We start from the raw sequence: 11,755 nt of genomic DNA, 5'->3' as shown, positions 1-11,755 counted from the left end.
GACAGTGCCCAGCACCACCTGCGGCTGGCCCCATAGGGAGTGGATGAAATCGCTGATTCCGGGACTCCAGCCCCAGCTGTTCTGAATCAGAAGCCCAGAGGATAGTCAGGGAGTCTGAATAATCAACACCTCCCCAGGTGACTCGGAGCCCACTCGCTGCTGCCTTCCTTCGGGGAAGACGAGCCTGGATCCTCCTCTCTTCCTGCGACGGGGAATTTCCTCCTTGAACCTTGACTAAGCGGGGCGCTGGGAAGTCAGCAGGGAGGGAAGGCCCGGGTTGGGTTCACTGCCTGCGCTGCTGTGGCAAGCAAGCATGGACAAGTGCAGCCCTTCCCTCTCCTGGGCTCCAGCCTCTGGGCCCTGGGCCGGAGGATAGTGGGGGCCCGGGGAGGAGCACTTCCCCCCAGTGCTGAGCCCTCCCAGCTGTGCTGTGCTTTGCTGGGAAGAGGCCAGGCATTTGTGAAATCCTTGGGTGAGCCTGACCCACTGTCATGAGGACTGCCTGTGGAAGCTGGTGTGGGGAGGGGGATGGGGGGCTGTTCCCAGAAGCGGGGAGAACTCTGGACTTCCCACTCCTAAGCGCTCTGGATTGCAGCACAGCCTTAAGCAACAGTGGCAGCTGGAAGGTTGCACTGCAGAGAGAATCAGAGGCCCCCGACTCTCTTCTGAAAAGAAGCCAGGGCTCCAAATGCTACAACTTTGTGCAATCCTCATTAATACCATCACTGCTGCTATTCCTAGCAATAATCAGGCCCAGCTTTAGGAAAAGGCTGAAAACCCAGACTCAAAAGAAACAAACAAAACAGAATGCAAGCTCATTATTTACATTACACAAGAACATTTATTTCCTCTCTTTCACCTCCCTTCCCTCAAACATTTTCATCCAGAAAACGTTATTTAGTATCTGTAAGGTACAAGGTGTTGAAGGTATAGACGTGAAACATAAACCCGAAGAGGCCCTGGTCCTCCAGGAGGCTGCTCTGTTGCACAACCACAGGGGGCACTATTCACAATATGATCTTTGTGGATGGTATCCCACGAACCTGTGTGATGGGGGCTGCAGTGTTTCTGAACTTTCGGGTGCATTAGCAGCACCCAACGCTTGCCTTACTGCTCCAGGTGATACCAATGCAAGTGGGAACCCTGTTCTGGGCGCTGTGACTGGTGCTGGAGATCAGTGCCAACCAGGAAACATTTGGACTTCAAGAGGCTTACAATCTGAAAGGGGAACCAGACACAAAAACCAAGAAGTATCCTAAAAAGGAATGAATGTAAAAATGTAAGCGGTATACAGGGTACAGCTGGGGGCCCCCAGGAGGAAATGACCTACAGTGGTTTCCCAGAAGAGGTGACTCTCTCTAGCGAAGGCGAAACAGCAGGTGTTCCCTCGGCAGGCAGGCATGGGACAATGGGGCATTCTAATCATCAGAAACAGGGAAATGGCCCGGAAAAGGGAAAAAACTTTGGGGAACTTCAAGAAGTTTGGTATGTCCCCGTCAGGCACATCCATGCCAGACTCATCGTCTAAAAATACTGCTTTCGTCACGTCACACACAGCCTGTCCCCATAGGATCCACACTGGTTCCCCTTGGCCCTTTCCTCTAAGTAAGGTTCCGGTAGTCTTCAGGCTCTCACGCTCATGTAAAGCTTATCTTCTTCAACTCCCCCACTTTCTCCACCCCTCACTGGAGACACTCTTCTTCCCATCAAGGTGGTCTCCCCATCTGCCCACCACATGCTTCACCCTGTGCTCACCTGTGAGCCCGTGTCATGTTGGGGTTATCCCACCTGCCAGCAAGCCCTTCTCCCCTCTTGGAATTCTGCCTCTCCTTCGAGGCTGCCTCCTTTCTGATTCCTCCCTGAAGCCCTCCTGGACTTCCACAGCCCTGGGGAACTTTCTACCCCCGGAAGGTGTCCCTTATGTGCAGCCTCTGCTACTCATTCCCATTTGGCCACATGGTGCTACTGTCTCCTGATTTCTTCCGGGCTGGACTGTGAACTCTTTGAAGCAAGAAAACTCTCTCTTACTCACTCCTTTGACAATTATTTATTGAATACCTACTCTGTACCAGGCACTTAATCTTCTGCTTTTTTATGTTCTTCACAAAATCCAGCAAAGTGGGTAGTGCCCGGCAGAAGGAAGCCCACCAAACGCTTGACCCGAGGCTGTACCGAAGAAGAAATGTCTTGTCATCACTGGGCTTCAGAATTCATTAAAATCATATTTAAATCATTCACAACTTTTTACTTTGGGAAGCAAACAGGCATTTTTAATTTTTAGCACATTATGTTTGCATAAATTGCACTTTTATTTTTTTCCAAAGGCATCCTAATATGTTATCTCATTCCATCTTCCCTGTATGGCTCAGATGTAAGTGAGGCAGGTAAAATGAAATATGTTGCATTTTCCAGATGAGCAAATTAAGGTGTAGAGGGGATTTAGACTTGCCTCAAAGCACACGGATAATTAGGGGTGGAAGCAGAATTAGAACACCGATCACCTGACTTCAAATCCAGCGCCCTTTCCACTACTGCCCGTGCCTGTGTGTGAGAGGCCCGCCACCCAGGACCGCCACTTAGCAGCTACTGTGAAGACTCCTAAGTCACCCAGTGGTGGCTGGGTCCACACTTGCATCTCATCAGAGACCAGCTCAGCCCCAGGGGACCATCCCAGGGCTGTCATTCCATGCATGAAGATCTCGGCTGGTTGCAGGGAGCTCCAGGGTCCTCCCATCTCTCCAGGGGTGGGAGCCTCAGAAGTTCTGGGCCCCTGCTCCCAATGGACATAGAATTCCCAAGGAAACTCCGCGAGACCTCAGGCCAACCCTACGTGCAAGCTTTTGGTTGAAGCCTCAGAAAACCCCAGTATTGCTCTAAAATATCTTTTCTGGAAGCTGGGGGATAGATTAGATGACCTCCATGCCCCTTTCTGTTACAGAATTCTATGAAAAGGAGGCTAGAGGGAGAGGAGCCAGTGCCTGGAGGGAGGCAAGCTGGTTTCCAAGTGTGGTCCTCCAGCTATTCAGTGTCCTTTTCAGTGTTCCTTGGCACCGATGGAAGTAGGCAAGGGGGTCTGGCAGGCAGGCGACCCAGAAGATATTCAGACACAGGCCAGCATTGCCTAGTGCGGGGTGGGGACATTCAATGGCTACGGGATACTGCTGTACACATTGGGGCTTCCCCATTGGACTCCTCAGGCCATCACTCTGGGGTTTGGCTGAGAACTCAGCAAGGACCCTGACCAGGCTTCAGCCAGAGCCCCAGAGTGGAGGGGAGGAGCCCAGGAGAGCAGCCGGCCCTCCCGCAGGCACACTGCCAGGCCTCTCCGGTCTAAGAGAAGGAGCTGAGAAGGTCAGCCAAGGGGCCCAGCTGCCACAAGAGACCTTGTGCCCACACCAGGCTGAGGACTGAGCTGGTCAGTCTTGAGTGGGGGACGGGGGGGCCTCAGCCTTGGCAGAGTATACAAGGCCCTAGGACCATCAGGCCGGGCTCTGTGGGTGGTAGGAGAGACATCTGGAGAGGAGCCAGTGAAAAGGGCCAGATGCTGGTAGAGGCTGCAGGCCCCGAGAGTAAGATGGGGAAATAGCCAGAGACGCCTGGAGGACTTCCCAGACGTGCACGGGATGGACGTGTTGCTGCACGCACACGCTGCTCAGCGCATTCTGAGCTCTGTCTGTAAATGCCACACACAGTACTGTCGCTCGGATGTGCACTGTGGATTATCTTTCCATGGGGTGATGTGTGATGGTGAGCCATTCCAGTCTAGGCCCCCTTAGCAACACAGCTAACCAGGGGATGGCTGACCAGGATTCAGTGTGGAGGTGATGGCAGGGCTCCGGGCTGTCCTCTGGGAGGAGAAAGCTGGCCTGGACCAGGATCAAAAGGTGTCTGTTCCCTGGTCTCAGCCCTCCTTGCTAGTCTCTGGAGGGTTCTGTGGGAAACAGACAGGGACTGCATGGGAATGCCGTTGGCCTTGGTCCCCCCCTGGTCTATGGAGTAAGACTAAGACAGGTTCACCATCCCATGGCCCTCTCCTTGGTCCCGACTCTGGAGGAAAAGAGCTCTCACTCAGCGTGTTGTATTTATGTCACAAACGCTTTCATGGCCGTGTTTTCGACATGCCAACCACTAGTATAAGCGCTTGAAAAGTATGAACTCATTTAATGCTCCAGCAACCCCATGAGTTAGATCCTATAATTGTCCCCATTTTTTCAGTGGAGGGAACTGTAGAACAGGGATGTAACGTGACTTGCCCAAGGTCACACAGCTAACCAGGAGCAGAGCTGGGATCCAAACCCGGGCAGTCGGACTGAAGTGTATCTGCCCGTGGCCACCATCTGCCAACCCCATAGAGGCCCTGGTATGGGCACAGGAGAGGAATGCTGGCAGGGGGGCAGGAAAGCTAGGTGTGATCCCCAGATCACTGCTTCCTGGTGAATGACCTTGGGCGGGGACCCAACGGCCTTGCCTCGGTTCCTAATCTATACATGGGGATCTCCATAATATCAGCTTCGAGTGTTGTTGTGGGGTTGAGACAAGACCCTGTCACAGGTTTATGATTATTAGCAGGCTCTCCCTGGACCACCAAGCTTCCAACACCTCCTGTTGACCTGACATGCAACCCCACGCACTCCCGCTGGAGGAAAGTGGCAACTGTCAAGGCTCAGCCACTCGTTCCACAGTTTCCTGTCCTGGGTGAGAGGAAGATGCCGAGGAAGTGTCCCTTCCTGTCTCTTCCTTGGTCTCTTCCAAGCCTTTGCTTAACAGGCCTGCTGCGTTTCCTTCTTCTTTTCTTCAACTGGCCTCTGTCTGACATTTGGTGGCTGTATGACTTTCCTGGGGTTGTCGTAACAAAGGACTATAAACTAGGGGGTTAAAACAAAAGAAATGGATTTTCTCACAGTCCTGAAGGCCAGAAATCCACAATCAAGGGGTCGGCAGGGCCACACGCCCTCTGAAGTGTCTAGGGGAGAATTTTTCCTTGCCTCTTCCCAGCTTTTGGCGGTTGCTGGCAATCCTTGGCTTGTAGACGCATCGCTCCAGTTTCTTCCTCCGTCGCCACATGGCAGTCTTCCTCATATGACTGTATCCAAATTCCCCTCTTCTTATAAGGACACCAAGTCATTGGATTAGGGCCAAAACTAATCCAGTATGACCTCATCTTAACTAATTACAGCTGCAAAGACCCTATTTCCAAATAAGGTCTCATGCACAGGTTCCACATGGACATGAATTTTGAGGACACCATTCAACCCAGTACTGCTGATTGGTCCTGCAGGATCTTAAATTAAGAGCATTTTTTTTTCTTTCCTTGCATCTTCCAGGAAGAGCCTGAGAAATGTGTTCCTTGGGCACAGGGACAAGTGGAATGCCCCTTTATCTCTGTTAAAGATACCTTGAGCAAAGAACAGGCTGGGAAGGCACCCAGGGATGGAGCCCCGAAGATGGCCTAGCCAAGAGCAGGGCTGAGAAGCAGACTACACGGCCAAGGGCAGCGCCTCTGGGGAGGGAGCATAGGCCTGCAGCCTGCCGGCGTGGCTGGTCCTCCACAGACATTGCCTCATTTAGCTGCAGGGATGTCTCTTGCATTTCTCGGGTGAAGAGCCTCAGTCTTAGCAACCTCAGATGACTCCTCACACAAGAAAAGGCATCCTCTAGAAAGCTTATTCTGAGCTTCTGTGAGCAAGAGAGAGGGAGGTGGAACCATGGGACTGGGCATGGGAAATCTGGCCAGTGCCACACTTCCTTGGCAATGTCACCCAGGGAAAAGTCCAGGGGATGCCCAACAGCCAGATCTTTGCAAAGCCTTGGGTGTCTGACATTGAGGTGGACATGGGTGCACAGCAGCCTCCATCCCCCAGATGCTCCTGTTGAATCCAGACGACCAGGTTAGAGAGCTGGGGATATGAAGTTAAGGGGCTTTCATCTGCATCTTTCATCACTGCATCCGTGTCATCCTCACGGAGGAGGCGTGATGGAGAGAGCCTCCAGGTGGTCTTTGATAGCTGAAGGGAAAGTTCTGGGTCCTCCCCAAACCCTCCTCAACCAGGGCCTGCAGCCCTTCCCCCTGCCCACTCTGCCCCTCATCTGCAGCTGGGGACACTGGACAAATGTCTGACCCTGAGAGGCTCTCTGGGGTACCCAAATCTGACTTCTAGAGCCCAGGAAAGGAGAGAGGGAAGATGCTAAGAGGGCACAGGGTTATGCTTTTACCTGAACCACAGGAAGGGGACCGCCCTGCCCCAGCATACCCGCAGCGGCTCTTCCAGGGACAGGAAGTCAGCTGAGTACCGAGCAAGCAGTGTGCTGTGCCCCGGGGTGGGGGTGGGGGGGCGGTGCTGTGCTCAGGCGCCTGGGCCAGCCACTGCGCTTCTGTTCTGGGTCATACTGGTTCCCACACTCAGGAGGCTAGATGGAGTGGGGATTAGGAGCCTGGGTTTTCACCCGGGTTCAGTGTGCCTCCTCACAGCTGGGAGACCCAGGTAGGTCTCTAATCTGCTCCCCATCTGTACAATGAGGATCCTAACGGTCCCCACTTCCCAGGGGTGTTGTGAGCTCAGTGAGCAAACACCCACATTGCATACTACACAATGAGCATTCAGTCACCCTGGCTGCTCTGGTGTCCCTGGGAAGGGGCTGAGCCCCTGGACAGACTTTACTTCTTGCAAATCATCTGGCATTTAAATAGTGGCCTGACCTGCGTAGGGGAGAAGCAGCACCTTCCTGACGGCCCCACCTGGCCTACTAACTCTCCCTGGGAAAGCAACGCCACTTCTCACACACCGAGGGAGCTCTCCCTACACCCGGGCCCCTCTCTGGCTGGCCTGCCCAACCACAGGACAATCAGGCTTTCCGCCAGGCAGTTACAGTAAGCCAGGCCCGCCCTTCCTTACGTGGGGTACCACTGTTCCTCGGGTCCCGAGCCCCAGTCCCATAGAAGAGGAGAAGGGGGGATCAAGAGCCCCCTTCCCAGCCCTGTGCACTGGTCAGCTCAGCCTCTGCCCCAGGACATGCTGATCTCCCCAGCGATTTCCAGGGGCCCCCTCATCCTGGCAACCACTGGGCCCAAGCTGTGAAGGGCAGCTGAAGCAGCAAGGAAGGCTCAGAAGGAGAGGCTGACTCACTCTAGCCAGGCTGGGCCCTCTGTTAGTATTCTTGGACCTCAGCCTGGGATTCCTGCAGGTTCTGACAACAAGTTGGACCATCCTCTTGTATGAGTCCGCTTCCAAGGTTACCCTGAGGGGAGGGAAGGGGAGGGAAGGGGAATGGAGAGGAGGAGAGGGGAAAGGAGGACAGTGGAGTGGGGGGGACAGGGGAGGGGAGAGGAGGAGAAGGGAAGTGAGGGGAAAGGAGGGGAGGGGAGGGGAGGGCCCTGGCAAGGGTGTTGATGCACCAGCAGCTTCAGGCCTGGGGGACAGGACAGTGGCATGGGAAGGCCTAAAGACCCCAAACCTGATTGAGGAGGAAGGAGGTGGGGAGAAGGAAAAGAGGACCCCATTTAAAGATGGCAGAGTGCATTACATAATTATTCTATTTTAATCATAACAACCCTGGACGGTAGATATGACTAATCCCTGGTTAATAAATGAGGAAACTGAGGCTGGGAGGGGTTAAGGAGGTTAGCGGTGTGTGGAGGGTCCCTGGCAGGTGGTGGCTGCACTGGCAGAATGTGAGGTCAGCTCAGGCACCTTTTAAACTCCGGCTCAGCTTCAGTGTCCGCTGAGCTCACCGCAGGGAGCCTGTGCTGAGGCAGGCGCACAGCCTCCCCGGACCACCTGGCCTCCGGCCGCACCTCACAGCGTCACCCGCATTGCAACAGGCGCGGCGGGCGCGCGGTGAGGGCAGCGGCGGGGTGTCCCCGGAGGCCGCCCCGCCCCCGCGCGGGATGCTCCCGACGCCTCCGCTGGGCTCGGGCGGGCGCCGCGCGGGGCCCGGGCTGCGGACGGGGCGCGCCTTGGTCCCCCGGTCCGGTCCGCGCCCATGGCAACCGTCCTCTCCCGGCAATGTTGAAAGGGGAAGGGAACACACACGCGCCCGCTGGGCTGCGCCGCCAGCTGCGAATTCCTCACTCCTTCCATCAGCGCGGCCGGCCCCCGACGGGCTTCCTCGCCCGCTCTGAGGTCAGCGCCCCGCCCGCCGCCTCGGGGCTGGCCCCGCGCCCAGGATCCCGGCCCCCCACCCCGCGTCCGCCTGCTCCCGGGTCCCCGAGCCGGGATCCCCGCCGGCGCCCCGCCCCCGGCCCCTGCGCCCGGGTCCCCGGCCGTGCGCCTGGGGCCCCGCTGCCCGGTGCGTCCCCGAACTAGGCGACCCCGCTGCGCCGGCCACCTGCCTCCGGGCCGAGCCCTATTTCGGGCGCTGGCGCTACGGGCCTGGGCAGCCCTGCCCGGAAGGAGGCTATTCTGGGCCGGGCCGGCCGAGCAGCTGCGGCCCCAGGGCTTCCCGGCAGGGTGCGCGCCCGGGACAGAGGGCACGCTGGGGCAGGGCTCCCTCGCTCCTGACGCCCCACCTTCCTCCCAGGCCGCGCCCCGCTCCCTCCCCGTTTTGGAGAAACCTAGGTCCTTCGCTGGGCTGGGACCATTCTCTGGTGCCAGATCACTGACAGAGTGGCCAGAGCCTGTGGCCACTGGTGCTCTCTCTGCTCCCAACTCTCTGTCTGGGATGGTCTTTTCAGCACCCTGTGCTTGTCCAGGCACAGCCTTTGAGCCCACATGTCCCATTTCCCTGCCCTTCTTGACTGTACCCCTCACCCATGGGTCCATATGGTTCGATGTTGAATCCCCAGTGCCCAGCACAGGATGGGTGCCTCCAAAATAGCCACCAAATGAAACTGTCACATTTGGTGTCACATTTAGGACACCAAACTCCAGCTCCTTGGGGTCTTTTTACATCCTGTCCGGCAACCCTTCTGACGTTCATAAGTTCCAGCTGCAGCCTGGGCCCTTTCCTCTCCAGAGGGAGTGACTGCTTCCACGGGTGGCCTCTGCTTGGTGGATAAAGCCAAGGGCACCTGCACATGTGGCCCTGGTCCCTCTGGGTTTCCTCTGTGACCTTAGGGCCAATTGCTGTACTCCTCGGGGCCACATCTTCCCTCTGTGAATGAGGATAAGAATATTTGCAGCCTGTGCCTCATCATGGTTGTAAGGAGATAAAATATATGCACCACCATCAGAATTCAAGTCCCTCCCATTATCTAACCCAAACTCCTCTCTCCAGGACAAAAGTTTTCCCAAAGAGAGTGTCTGAGAACTCTCAGGGAAGGAAAGGGGAGGGAAGGTGACATTTATGCCTGCCCGCTCTGCTAGGTGTTTTAAGTAAGTTATGTCATTTAGCCCAGCGCTTCCCAAACTTTAATGTCAGCGCGAACCACCTGCCTCTTGCTAAGATGCAGACCCTGAGTCATGAGGCCTCAGGTGGGGCCTGAGATGCTGCGTTTCTAACCAGCCCCAGGGGCTCTCCATCCCCGCATGCTAGGAGGAGGGAGGGAGAAGCCCCACAGCAGGTCTGCCGGCGTTCACATGAAGAATCTGAGGTTTAGAGAGATTACGCGGCTTGCTGAATGTGGCGAGGCCAGCGCCCAGGCCCAGCTGGTCCACAGAATGTCCCTGTCCCCTGGTGCCTCAGCGGGCAGGGTCCTCCAGATGGTCCTCTCTTGACCCCAGACTTCTTTTCCAGATATTTACACCCTCAGCTTCCTTTCCTTTTCTTTCAAATTATCACACTGAATTATAAAACATGTGTGTGCTAAATGTCTACTTATCCTCAATTAAAATAAATAAAAAATGAGTTCTATATGAATAAAAAATGAAACTTATGCCCATCCCTAACTCCTCTCAGCTCACTCCACAGGAAAAGAAATCCAGTCTACAACTGACTACCCATCCTGTAATTGATGTCATATAGTTTTGTTTACACCTGGGATTGGCCAGCGTTAACACTGTAGGGTATAGATAAAAGGTCAGGAAAAAAGCCACCAAACCTGAGAAGGAAAGCTGGTGAGTGAGCGAGTGAGCCAGCAAGTGAGCGAGAGAAGAAAAAGTGGTTCAGATAAGGGCCCAGGAAGGGTCAGGAAACCACTTTCTCCCCAGGGCCCTCTACTTCCATCTTTCAGGCCTAGCTCGGACAGGTGAGGGGAACCCAGACACCCAACACCCTGCTTCATGAATAAGCGACAGCTGCTTGGAGAAGCTTTGACTCACTTGTCAATAGGTGGTGTACTTCCTGACAGAGGCGGGAGCCTTCACACTCACGGGGAAGTGGAAGGATAATCAATTGACGGTTAATTAAAAGTGGAAGTTACTGGGAATACCGAATTGCTCCATCAAAACTCAGCGGGTAAGGCAGTGTTTTCCCGACGTATGTCTGTGTTGGAGGCCAGAGCTGAAATACAGGACATGGGGTCCTAGTTTCCTGAAAGAATAGTGTCTGTCCAACCTTGGGGGGCTTACAGTCCAGGGGGGTGGTGGCACTAGGGCCAGAAGCTTGGGAACTTAGCAGACGAGTTCAGGTCCTGACCCCTCTCCCTGTGCCGGGTTCTCGTCTGTTGCACGGGATGGTAACCCCCCTGCGGGAGGGCTCTGGGCTCTGCCTCAGCTGTGGCCAGATTATCCGTTTCCTCCTTCTTTCACCTGGTCACCTGCTCCACTGGGCGCCCCAACTCTATCTCTCAATTCTGGAACCGAAGGAAGCCTTACAAGTCTGGTTTCCTTTAAAGACTGACAATTCTCAGCATTGGGTAATTGGGGAAAAGTCACAGGCCTCCTTTCTGAGAGGGAAGGCGCAGAGGCCACACAGCTCGGGGTGAGGCCGAGGGAGCGGGCAGGAGGGAGGGAGGACTGGGAAATCTCACATTCTCACTTCTGCTTTCTGCCCACAGCCCTCTTCTCTCATAACTTCCTCCGAAGAGCCCACTGCCCATTTGCATATGTCTGGTTGAAATTCCGGATCAGAGCGTCACTCTCTCCTCCCCATGGCCCCCAGAGGGCGGCTGGAGCATCACTGGGGAACCAAAGGGTGGAGCAAGGGGCCATGGGACAGCACTGACTGCCCCAAAGCTTCCCCTGGCTGATTCACTCTTATTCAATAGATGGGCCGTTTTCCTAGAATATTGCAACAGGGGTAACCGGGTTTTTCCAGAGATTTCCACTCTCGATGACCTAACCCTTAGCCCCTCAAGTGGAAATCAAGATGACTCCCACTGGCAAGGACTGGGCATTTGCCCTCTGACCTTGGTGTCCCTCCATTTTATGCTGTCTCAAGGGCAGAACTCAGTCTTCCAAGAACCCACTCATCATACCGTCAGCTGTGCGCATGGTAGGCTCTGGGCCCATGTTTTTCTTTCTTGATACATATTTGTTCAATGGATGGGCTAACTGGAAATTACTTACCCTGATGAAGAAACAGGCAGGCAACACAATTTCAAAATTCTTTAAAAAAAAAAAACTATCTTGAATTTTACCTTGTTCAACGTTATGTTCTTCACTTTAGGTCGTAAACTCTCTGATTCTAAATCCTAAACTCTTAGTCATTAAATTCTAAGCTCTTTGAACAGGAAATCAAGTCTCCTCCATCTTTTGTCTCCCTGGTCCCTGGGTCACAGTCACAGAGTGCATGCTCAGTGGATCGTGTTCTGTCGAATTGCGTTGTCTTTCTTAGCTGTTGCTTGGAAAGTCACCCCCTTACAGAGGCAGGCAGAGCATCATCCGTTCGTCTTGGACTGAGTTTAGGGATCACATTGGTGGTGGGGATGAGGTGGTCT

Source organism: Equus quagga, chromosome 11 (genome assembly GCF_021613505.1).
Source record: "Equus quagga isolate Etosha38 chromosome 11, UCLA_HA_Equagga_1.0, whole genome shotgun sequence".
NCBI classification, from domain to species: domain Eukaryota; kingdom Metazoa; phylum Chordata; class Mammalia; order Perissodactyla; family Equidae; genus Equus; species Equus quagga.
Note: the sequence above shows the minus strand (reverse complement) of the source record.